This window comes from Coturnix japonica, chromosome 1 (genome assembly GCF_001577835.2).
Source record: "Coturnix japonica isolate 7356 chromosome 1, Coturnix japonica 2.1, whole genome shotgun sequence".
In the NCBI taxonomy this organism is placed as follows: Eukaryota; Metazoa; Chordata; class Aves; order Galliformes; family Phasianidae; genus Coturnix; species Coturnix japonica.
Window position 1 is genome coordinate 86672013 of NC_029516.1, and position 12320 is coordinate 86684332.

Sequence of the window (12320 nt, forward strand, 5' to 3'; positions counted from 1 at the left end):
TAAGAATGTTCAATTCATTATGTTTGTCGTTGTTCTGTAATTTTCTTCTTGTTCATACACTTAAAACTTCTGTAACCTCTATCTACCTTCTTTAGTAGAAAGAGGAAGTGCTAGGTGAGACTTTTTTTTGCAATTGCTTTGAAAAGAAACTGTGCAAAAGAGCTGTATGTTATATTAGAGAGGATAAGAAAGCTTTTGGGATAATTTTTACAGAGATGATGCCTTATCCTGTCCTCTCAAATTAAGCTATTTTTCCAATGAAAGTGTTGTGATGTTCATTTGTAGCTGTAGCTTGCTAAATAGTGTACAGTTACTCAAGATTATGTAAAAAGCAGCTTCTCAAATCACATAATTATCACTCCTAATTTTTGCTAAGTAAAACAATAAGTTAGTGAGCATAAGTGACTCACAGAAATTATAAGGAAAAGCTGAGTTCAGAAGTCATTTGTGTGCTGGCAACTTGGTGATCCAAAACATCTTTCCATATGGTAAGAAACTGTCATGTGAATTTACATACTATGTAGGATCTTGGTGGTACTTCAAGGATTTTTAGTATAAAACGATTGGAAGCATATACGATTTATATACCTCAATGATATGTTCAAATGAGGGAAATTTTTAATGGAAGAACACTTTAAACAGTAACAAGCTGAGTAAAAGTTTAGCTTTTGGGGAAATTTAAATTGCCTGTTGCTTTGTTTGCTTTTTGCTAACAAGACAAAGCTTGGGCATTCTGAATGTCTAGCATATGCATACATTTAAATTTTTAAGTGCCCTGTAGAACCTATACTGATTGCTGGCTATTAATGTAATTCCTCCAGTCATGCTTAAAAAGAACTTGCAATTTCCTTTTCAAATTTCCTTCCTACTGTGACAAGTCAATTGATCTGTGATAAGGAGAAGATTTCAGTGCTGCTTTTTCTTCAGGAAGTGCTTTTTAAAGTCACGTTTTCTATTGCTGTAGTCTCCTGATGGAATTTCAGGTGTTCCCTATTCAGCACATTCCCTTTGTTATACATTAAAACTGCTCTTCTTCCAGCTGTCAGAACAAAGACATACCCAGAACAAAGGCAGCTGTCACTGATTGGCAACACCACCTGTATTTATGAAAACTGTGCTTATGGTGGAATACAGCCGCTCAGTTTGGTTTTCTTTTCTGGTTGTTTTATATAATATTCACCTACCTAATATTCACTCATGAAGACATTTTGTGGAGTTATGTTGTGTTACCAATTTTGGCTTTCAAAAACCAAACAAATGAAAATGAGTTTTGATGTAGGAGTAGAAATACACATTTCTTGTGCTGAAATGAATATTTGTGTTCAGAGGTGTAAAATAGTGGTACTGAGACAGCTAATTCAACAACTTCATTATTTTATGTCCTATATACCTGGCAATTTCTTAAACAGCACTTTGAATATCATGGCTTCTTTCTCACAGGCAAGAGGGTGAAGCTAACATTGTAATGCAGATTTACATTGACTTACAGCTGCAGCAAGATCTTCCCAAGCGGACAAATGTGCATTCAGCTGTACCTCTCAACAGCTTTGCTGTGACCATCTGTATTACCTTGCAAGGGCCTGGGAGACAATAGGAGAATGGGACCTGGAATAGAGAATGTGCTAAAAGACAGATGGGCAAGAAGTATTAATTTTGAAAACTGCCTTAGAATTGCTCAATTTTTCTTATCTCTTTTGAGTTATTTCGATTTGTTTTTAAAAACAGAAACATAAAGAATTAATTCAAAAATTGAAGAAAGAATGAATGTGGCAGATTTTGGATAGACTTCTTTTTTATATGAGGTAGATCAACCTTATTTTTCTTTTTGCAAAATTATTTTTATTTAGATATATATATTTAAAGTTAACTCCAAAAATAATTAAAATTTATGTTAAAGCTCTCAGTGACATCAATAAGAATAAATTTTAGGTAATGTGGCTTGCAGGCATTACCTTCCATTTTTTTAAGCTATGGAATTGCCAGATCAGGAAATGTGAAAATGTATGTTTTTGTGTTTAATATGTATATATAATAACAGCCACAGTCAGTGAAAATGCTTATTGTGGCACCACTTTTAAAGGATTTCTATCTGCTTTCATTCTTAAGGTTTGTTGATTGTTGAATCAGTGTCATTTTAAGAGATGTGTAGAGCTGTTTAAAGCATTTAATATTCACGCATTTTTGTCTGAAAAGGGATTTAAAATAATCATTTAGATTATACTTTTTAGGTACAGCGGGTGATGTATGGCACCTCTTTTCTAATTCATATCTGTACTTTCTTCAAAAATGTGTCCATGCTGCAACCTTTCTTTTAATGTAGGAAAGGCTTCTTTCTCATCTGAAATGGCACTGTTCATCTTTGTGTCAGCAAAACTGGGCTTTACAGGCAGGATGGTAAGGGTCCTGGAGAAACAAAGACGGTAGCTAGGTTCCTGACAGAGATCTTGGAGCTAGAGATTTAGATAAATAGCAGTTAAATAAGATCCAAGTTAAGGCACAGCTTCCTTTGGAATGCAGTAAAAAGAAAATATTATTTTGTCCTGATGGGGTTAAGGAAATTGATATGTTTATGTAGGTGAGATAATAAAAATCAAAGTGCTTTTTGCATATTTTTGGTCCATTTGTAGGGCAAATATATGTGCTATGAAAAGAAATAAATTTATATGTATTTCAGGTTATAAGCAGTAGTGAGTGGAACAATTATGAAATGAAAGTATGGGTCTGGGCACAGATTCCTGTGTTAGACTATAGAAAGAGACATTACCTTAAAGCACAGCTCTCCCAGTACTGCTCTTTTTTACTTCAAGTTGTACTCAGTAAAGGCTGTTAATTTTACACATGTCCACCGGGTGAATCTGATAAAGAATCATCATCCAAAATTTGTTTCTCTTTGCCCTTGAATATGTTATCCATAACCTGATTTATCAGTGCAGCGTAGCTAAATGTGATTTTTCTGATGTGTATCTTTCATACCACATTATGGAAGCTTATTTTGATATGGCTAGTGCCTCTATGTAAGTTGCAAAAGAAGGAAAAATGATAGTCTTGCATGTGAAGCAAATGCTTATCTTGAACTTAATTTGTTGAATTGAAAAATAGTTATCATGAAGCCAGAGCCGAATTAGTGAGATTCTGTTCTCATCAGGGTAATTTCTCTCTTGGGATCACTGTGGAACCAAGAATCTCCACTACTACACACAGCCAAAAAGGAATACTTCATTTATGCCCATTAAGTATCTTTCATTTCTCATTGTAAACGATTTAAAAATAAGATATGATTTTTCAGTGCTAAGATATTTCATCTGTACTAGGACCTGGAGCTGAGATATTGTGAAGAGAAAAATTTTAAGTTCTTGACTACAAATAATGGAGAAGGGAACTCATTGAGCTATGGAAATTCCTCAGCCTGTTTATAACCCTTACTGTTGTTCATGCACTTGGAATTATTGTCTTGACAGATCAAATTCATATTGAATTCCTTGGAGCAAAGATCAAGGCCAGGGCCAGGAGCAGGCTTACCTCAGCAGTCTAGCCAGCCTCTTTACATGGCAGCCCAGTTTCATTAGTACATAGTCACGTGTTTCAGACACTTCACTCGGAGCTGAAAGCTGTGAGTTTGCATTGCTGTAGGTTAAGGAGGAAGCGGAGTCAACCTTCTAATTTCTGCTGACGTTTCTAATCACAGGGTTTGGTCTTTCCCACTGTGTTTAGTCTAGATAGAGTTGGCAGGAGCATCAGTGGTTGTGAGTAATGACTCACTTAGGCATTAACAGATATTGCAGTGACTAATGGCTACTTGTAAGCCTATGAGTGAAGTAGCTCTAGCTTGCCTCCATTCCCTTTCCAGCCTTCCTGTTGTACCCTAAATCCTTGCACTACCTTTCAAATGGTGTCCTCACTGCTTTCCTACCATGTACCTCTAAAATGAAATTCCCACCTTGTCCCCCATCTGTTTCCTCCATCTCACAGCCAGCTCTAGTATTTACCTAGTCTTTCTCTCCCACATGTCTAGCCACACTCTGGCATCGAGGTAATAATTTTGATGTCAGATAAGCAAAATATCTTGCTCTATACTGGAATGTAAAGGGACTCTTCCTTTGCTTTGCTGATAATTAAAATTTCTGGTGTGCTGTGATTTGTCCTGTATGTGGCGTTGTCTGCCTGCATGAGATTTGCTTAGAGCCTCTCTTAAGGAGCTTCATTGCAGTCCATCTTTATGAATCTGAAATCAACTGCTTGTGTACAAAATGCTGACATCAGTAATCTAACCAAGATGGCAGGGGCCTTTGAGCGTGTCTTCAGGCAAGACATGGCAATAATTACAGACTTTAAGAAGTGCAAAGCATTCAAAGAGGAGGTTGTGGCTCTCTCATCTAGACAGGGGAGCCTTCTTGATTCTCCGTCTCAATTTGTCTCATATGTTAATAGCAATGTCTGCTTAATTAACTAAACCTCAAAAAATTACAATGCAGTCAGAAGGCCCATAAATATCAATACTTTCCCAGTAGGAGAATGTGTTGCTTAAGCTCCAGAGCAAGTTGACGATTGTGCCAGAGTTGGAGGTCAGAGCTTCACAGCTTCTTCTCTACTTGCTACGTGACAACCCCATGCTTCAGAAGGCTTCCTAATTGTTCATGTGCTGAAAGGTGGTGGGAGAAAAGAGTTATGTATACTGAAAATGAAATTTTAATAGCTAAAATCTTTTACATATACATGAAAAAGAAGGCTGGTACCTAAAAAAGAAATCCTTTGTAATTGAATACAAAAAGCAAAGCTTTTTGGTTCAGCACCCTGATTGCAATTTCCTCCTCTTTCGCATTAACTCTTATCTATCATTTATCCTGAATCATCCTCATTTGATTTTTGAAAGAAAAACCTTGTGAAGCCATTTATCTTTCCTTGTTCAAGATTCCTAGCTTTTAAGATCAAAGTTATAGGATGAATAATGCATACAGGTTTTCATTCCTTTTGTGTGTGGCTGTCTTGTGACGATTTTGAATGACTTACATTCTTATTTTAGTTACGTTGTAACTAGAATTCTCGATTACTCTGTGTTACTCTGACCATTAAATAGTACATCAAAAATACAAAATATTTATTCTCCTGCACAATGTTATTTTTAAACAAGTCAAGAAACTGTTTCCTACAGTTTCTTCTAAAAACAAAATTTTTAAGCCTCTGATCATTTGCGGTGACAGGAAAAACTCTTCCAAATTGCCATCCACAGGAAAACTGTTTATATATTTGACCCATTTCTTTTGCTAATGAATTGTCATGACTTGATTCATGCTTCTTAGTGGAGACCATTCACAACATCTTCAAGCTTTAACAGGTTTAAAACAAGATAGGGAATCTCAGTGTGTTCTCAGTCAGAAAAAGAAAGTAATGGAATAAATTACTATACATGTAATTTAAAGGAGTAAAGAGGAAGCATAGGAGGGAACAGTGGAAAAAGAAAAAGTTAATTCTGTGTTTATCTAAAGGGGCCTTTGCTTCCAATGATAAATTGTAATGGGAAGAATTGCAAAAGAGAGGTAAATCAAGAAAAAAGAAATAAAACCTGATTGAATTTGTTCCTCTGCACTGTTCAGGAATAACAATCTTAACTGCTTAAAACTGTGTTATTCCTGAAACAAATCATACAGTTATTCAGTTATTGTGCCACTCTGAATTAATTCAAGATGTTCATCCTAATTTATTTTTCCTCAATTTCTTTTTTTTTTTTTTTTTTTTTTTTCCCCGGTCTCTTTCCTTTTCATTAATCTTCAGTCTTTAAACATCTTAGTCTCCCAAATTACATATTCAAGACATGTAGCAAAGGAATATAAATTTATGTAGAAGATGTAATGCCTACTTTATAGGTTAACATAGTCTGTCCTGTGGAGACCTGCATGAAGGATCATGTCCTGGGCACACATACACGAAGCAGTATGTGTAGGGGGAGAAGCAGCTAACTCCAGTTAAGTGTTTTATTTCATTTTAATTGTTTTTCTTTTGGGAGGCAGATTAAAGGGCAGGCAGCAATTTCCTATTTCTTTCTAACCCATGAGGGTTAGAAAGTGAATTGTATTTTTCTGCTGCTTCCCAATATGTGTTTGTTGCCTCCCAGCAATTTCCTTTCTTTCCAGTACCTTTTCTTCATTCTGCCTCTTGCTTTTACTTCCTGAGAGAATTGGCTTCTGCTTTACCTCTCTTTTTCCTTCTTCTGCTGATCTCTAGGATGGTGGCTTCCTCAAGGATCAAGAGTAGTTTTCATTAATGATTTATACTTCTTCTGCTATTAATATTGCTTCCTCTGGCAACACAATTGGAGCTGCTGTGAGTGAACTTGGCACCCAAAGGGGAAAAAATGTGAAAGATTGTGAAAAAGAATTTGAAACCACATAGTTATCCCAGAGGATGATGAGAATGTTTCTAAATCCTGCTTTTTCTTGCTCTTAATTTTTCCAGAATGTGACAATTGTTTTTCTGTTTTCATGCTTAAAGACCTGTTTCAGGGTCCCTGTTGCTCTTGTTTTATTCTTTCTACTCTTCAATTTCTTTAACACTCACTAATCATTGAAAATCTATCTTCTGGATAGTCTTACTTGTTTCCTGTGCTAACCTTGCCAGATGTCATTCTGTTGTCCTGCATTTTTGTCCAGATGACTTTCTTGTATTCCTCCTCAATTCTATCTGCATGTTTGCTTTCACCTTCAATGTGTCTAAACCCCTAGAATTTCCAAATCTGCACAACCATTGGGAAGACCAAGATTTCTTCGGAAGACACAATGGTGTCTTCTGCTACTGAGCTACTTCTCAAGACTTTTTTTTTTAATTTTCACTGGGATATCTGAGCTCTTATCAGTGGTACATATATCTTCATGACTAGTATTTCTTGCATCATTTTGAGTGTTCTGGTGTGTGCTATTTGACTAAGTCCAAAAAACACTGTTCTTCAGGTGATCTGTCTCTTCTTGGAAGACTGTAAATATCTGACTAATCCTAGTAGCCTAAGTACCACTCAAGGATGAATGACTTTCTAACAAAGAAAAATGATGATAAAATATTTTAATACATAAACTGCTTTATATTCCTTGTCTTCTTCCTCTATACTTAGAGGACTTAACCATACTCTCATCTTATTTAGGACTGTCCTTTGAGATGAAAACACTTTGTCTCCAACACATTCATGGTAGTTTCCAACTCTGATCACTGCTGGTAATAGTGACAACTTCTATTCTACAAGCATAGAAGTGAATGTGGATTGAAAAACAAGATTCCATCCTCACAGCATTTTGCAGGTTTGCCGTTTTAAAGAGCACAGCTATGCAGACTTTGTCAGGCAGATGTGAGCTCATTCAGTTTGCTCTTTGAATCAACCAGAAGCCATATGGCAGTGGTTAATGTGGCGCCGAGCCTGAGCTAATAAGCCCTGTTGAGAGACAGGCTAGATCACTCAGGCACAGTATTGTACTAATATGGCCACACAGCTTCTGTTGTGCTGAGAGTAAGGGCAAAAGAGCTTGCATTGGCTTGAGGTCTCTACATGTCAAGCCAAAGAAAATGGCCTGAAATCATGCATGTGGACACTGTCTTACTTCTCTATAGCTCCTGAGAGTCAACTGCCCCAGATACTTCTTAGGAGAATGAACTGTGTTCTCCGTTAGCACAGTGTGTTTTCCGCAACAGTGAGAAAATGACAGTTAACAAGTTAGTCTAAAGTGTTTTGAGTCATATTTAATCCCACAGTTTGTTCTAACTGACTTAAATGAGCAATTGCTAACCCTGAACGTTCAGTGTTTTGATGCTGAATAAAGTGTAAGACATGATAAACCATGCATTGGTTCACACTTACTGGAACATGTTTTAGAAGAATCTAAACTGAAGAATCCAGTGGAGAGGGCTGATGAGCCACTTAGTGGTCACTGGTAGGGAATAATCAAAGCCTTGCTTCTTTTCAGTAGAAATCTCCAAAAGGAAATGGTGGTCTGTGGAAATAGTGGAAAGGGAGGGAGCAACAATATGGAGGGCCAAGGGATGGCCAAGTATGTGCTGGATATCATAGAGATGAGATTTGCATTTAGGACAAACTGATCTCCTCTGACTCCAGAGGCATTTCTTATCAAAGTATAATTTGTTGTGCAAGGTTATGAGATTTAGAAACTGTGTTCATGTGATCTGAAAATAGTGGAATTATTTAAACTCATCATAATTCAGTGTTAGGCTAAAAGGTTGTCTGTGATCATTAAGTTACTGGCATTTTTAATCACATTATTGTTGATTATATTGTCAGAATTTTTTTCTCCTTGTAGCTAAGGATATCTGTCCCTTCTGCTTTTCTCACAACTGTGAAAAATGCTCTTTTGCATCAGTGATGTACATTGCATCAGCTGTTTTATTTTTATTCTCATTGCTTAAAATGTCAAGCATGTGTAACTATGATTTTCCTTATTGTTTCATTCTACAGTAATAAAAAGTACTCATTTAATGTGAGACAAGTACATAGTTTGCTATACTCTATTTTACAGCTATTTCTACTGGGAAAAGAAGAAAATAAAATGAAAGAAAGGTACTCTTGCAAAAATTCTGTAGACTTACAGGAATTAGAAAACTCCTCAGTGAGTCAAAATTATCCACAAATTTCTTTTGTTCCTAGTCACGAACTGATGACCTAGATAGTAAAAGAAAACTTCTGACAGCAAACATGATATGCGTTAGGAATGTGAGTTTTGAGACTTCCTAGACATTAGACTAATCAGAATTTTCTTGTAAAATGGCTTATTGAGTGCTTTGAACCTGTGGGATCATCTGAAATTATACAAATGGAGTCTGTGTAGCTTTTCCTCCTTAAAAAAAAAAAAAAAAGAAAACACAAAACTGGTGTCTGTTATCTCAGACTAGGTTACTTAATGTATCCAGAGCGTGTAAGACTTTATGATTTGAGCTGTTAGGAGCAAAGGTGGTTTATGCTGAGAAAAAGTATATCCTTTGTTTTGTTTGGCTGATACTCTTGTGGGTTGTTTTTGGTTTTTTGTTATTTTTTTTCTTTTGCGGGGAATAGGGTAAGGGAGATGAAGAAAGCATGTGGGAGGAATATAATTTCTTCATTCATTTTATTCTCTTAATGAAAAAGAAACATTTTTGTTTGGTTAGGCTCTTCAAGCAGTTGGGAAAGGAGATTCTGTTTATGTTATGCACAATAAAGATGAGGACTGGGTTTAGAAATTTGACTCTTCTCTCCCCCTCTTCTCATCAGCTGTGTAAAAATACTAAATGCAGTGGGGACTGATTCCTAATGATGTCAAAAACAGTGAGAAACAAAACAATATTGGAAATACCAAACATTTAAAACTGTCTTTGAATGTGTTACACCAGACATCAGGTCTCATGCTGGGAAGTCTGTACACAACGTACAGTCGCAAAACGTACTCAGAAGAAAGTTCAGTCCATTGTTCATGGGACAGAACATCTCTACATATCAAATGTGAAAAAAACTAATAAAAAGTGTCTGTGTTCCTAGTTCTTTCATGCTGTTTCCTGGACCTGCAAGCCTCTTGCTTTATTTTTCTACTGTGTTTGTATTGACTCTATACTTGTGTACAGAAACATTTCCTTTTGTATGGTGTGTGAAAGACGTTTAACAGCCAAGTATCCAACAGAATTTGATGCATAATTTGTGGTAAGTCTGCCTCAGTGAAGTGAATTAATCCAACTTCTCACTTTCAATGTTTAACAAAACACTGAAACCCACTTGGTTTAGAGGGGGGAAAAAGTACATTTCTGTTCTTGCAAGTCTCTAGTGGACCTTATAAACTTGATTGTTCTTGGCATTTCTGATACTCCTAGTTGCTTGCACACCACTGCAACCACATGTTGTCACTTAAAATCTAAATATCGGATAACTGCTAACTGAAACTTTATTGTATATCATGTTTTTTTTCAGAATTAGTTTTGTAAAATAAGAATGACACTAACTCTAAAAGCATGTTTAATAAAACCTCAACAACCTATGTGCTGAGTTTGCACATATAATGTTCTCATAATCAAAAGAAAAATGTAGAATAAAAATAGTAGACAATAATAGTGCCCATTTTTGGAGCCTTGAACAGATGTAAGTGATTAGAGCTTCTTGTTTGGTTTGCTTTGATTTTTTTGGTCTACTTTTTGAAAGTTCTGTCAACTTCATTTTTGCTCATTTCACTATGTTTGGATAGTTTTGCCTTACTGAATTTCCTGTGATGCTTCTGGTTAAATGAAAAGTATAGTCCAAATCTCAGCACTTCAAAAATAATAATTTTTCAGTTCTTGGGTTTCCTCAACCAAACAGAGTACTTCTCTCTCTCTGGGTAACAATATACTCACAATTACTTACTGCCAAGTTCAGATAGCCCCACACTGTTGCACTAACATACACTTCATACACTTTGCAGGGTATTATTCCAGACTCCTGTGTGATATTATTCAGGTCAAAGCCTAACAAGAAACCCATGACTTTCTTTCCTTATCTAGCTAGAGAAGTTGTTACTAACATACCTCCTTCATTTAGATGAGTGGTACAATTGATCTTATTTTTTTCTCCTCAAAAAAGAGGATAAGGTATTTTACAGTTTGTGATAGGTATTTCAGATTCCAGGAATTAATGGTTCTCTCTGGCAGACCTGTATTTTGAATAGAGTTAAACTGTTTATATCATGAGACAATGCATTCATTGCAACATGGTTTTTAAAAGAGAACTGCAAATATTTTCATATGGAGAAAATTATTGTTGTACAGTAAGGGAAAGATTGCTTTGAGGTAGAAAGTCTGCAAGCTAAGCAAAGCAGATTGCTGTGCTGCTGGAATCTTCCTGTGAGATTTTTGGCAAGCTGTGAAATTACTCTGTGAAATTACTCAGTGCTTCTTGTTCAGCATTTTGTGTGTTGTGAAACTGAATTCATTCATACATGTAAAGCAGCCTGACGGTATTACCACAAAGTAATTTTGTGCCACTTGGCCAAAGTGCAAAGTATTAACACATCCTAAATCATTATTATTATTATTATTATTATTATTATTATTATTATTATTATTATTATTATTATTATTATTATTATTATTATTATTATTATTAATTTTATAGGCAAAACAGTAGAATAATATTCATGCTCTCATACTCAGGCCATGGCACATGCATAGTGACTGCATGATACTTGCAGGATCTATCCCATATACAAATATTTTGATATTTCCTTTTATTTTAAAGAAAATAATTATAATCCACTTGTGGTTTAACCCAGCAGCAGCTCGGCACCACACAGCCTCTAAACCCCTCCTGCTTCCCAGTGTGATGGGGGACATAACAAAAAAACCAAACCAAACAAAACAAAACAAAAAAAACCCAAAAAAAAAACAAAAACAAAAAAAGCAAAGCAGAACGATGAGGAAAAAGGATAATAGTAATGATTATATATATATAATGTGTATATATATGTATGTATATATATACACAGTGATGCATAGTTGCTCACCACTCACCAACTGATAGATGTTCAGTTAGTCCCTGAGAAGTGGCTGCCTGTGCTGCAAGCTCCCCTCAGTTTTCCAAGTTTTTTTTTATGTGATATTGTATGGTATGGAATATCCTTTTGGCCAGTTCAGGTCCACTGTCCTGGTTCTGTTTTCTCCATCTCCTTGTGCCACCCCTCAGACTCCCTCACTGGCCGAATATATGAGAATCTGAAAAGCTAAAATGTCCTGGGCTTTATATAGTACTGCTCAGCAGCAATTTAAACACTGGTGTGTTATCAACACTTTTCTTCTCCTAGAGCTTTAGCTTCATACCAGACTTCATGAAGGAAAAATCAACTCTGGCCCAACTGAAGCCAGGGCCCACTCAAGTTGACTGTTGAAGCATCAAATTGATGTTGAAATTATTTTCCCTTTCATTCTGGATTCTCAAAAGGTTTTTTTGTTTTTTATTGAACTAGGAATGTCTTTATAGTCGGTACTTTGCATGATCTTGGGAAATTTTCATTCACAAAGACAGTGATCAGTGTGTTTTATGAAAATGCACTTGTACTCATAAGTACATTTCAGTGCATTATAGAAGGCAGTTCCTCATCTTTGTAGTAGATATGTATCTCAGATTTCAGTGTCAGTTTTACTATGCTGTCCGGTCAATGAGTCACAAATTCACCTTGAAGGATCACCCCTAGGGATGCCAGCTGAACCTTTGACCCTTTTGTTTTGACTGTCACCAAGGTTAACACATCATTACAGCTTCTGATGTTTTAGATACTTGTTCATTTGGAGCCTTTCTCAACCTACACCATTTCAGACAACTTAAGTAGAAGCTTCAG

General features: G+C 35.9%; 1 protein-coding gene across 8 annotated transcripts in view; it reads left to right on the forward strand.

Moving 5' to 3' along the window:
- ROBO1 (roundabout guidance receptor 1) overlaps window positions 1–12320 on the forward strand; it is a 688445-nt gene that overhangs the window by 572811 nt on the left and 103314 nt on the right. The window lies entirely within an intron of this gene.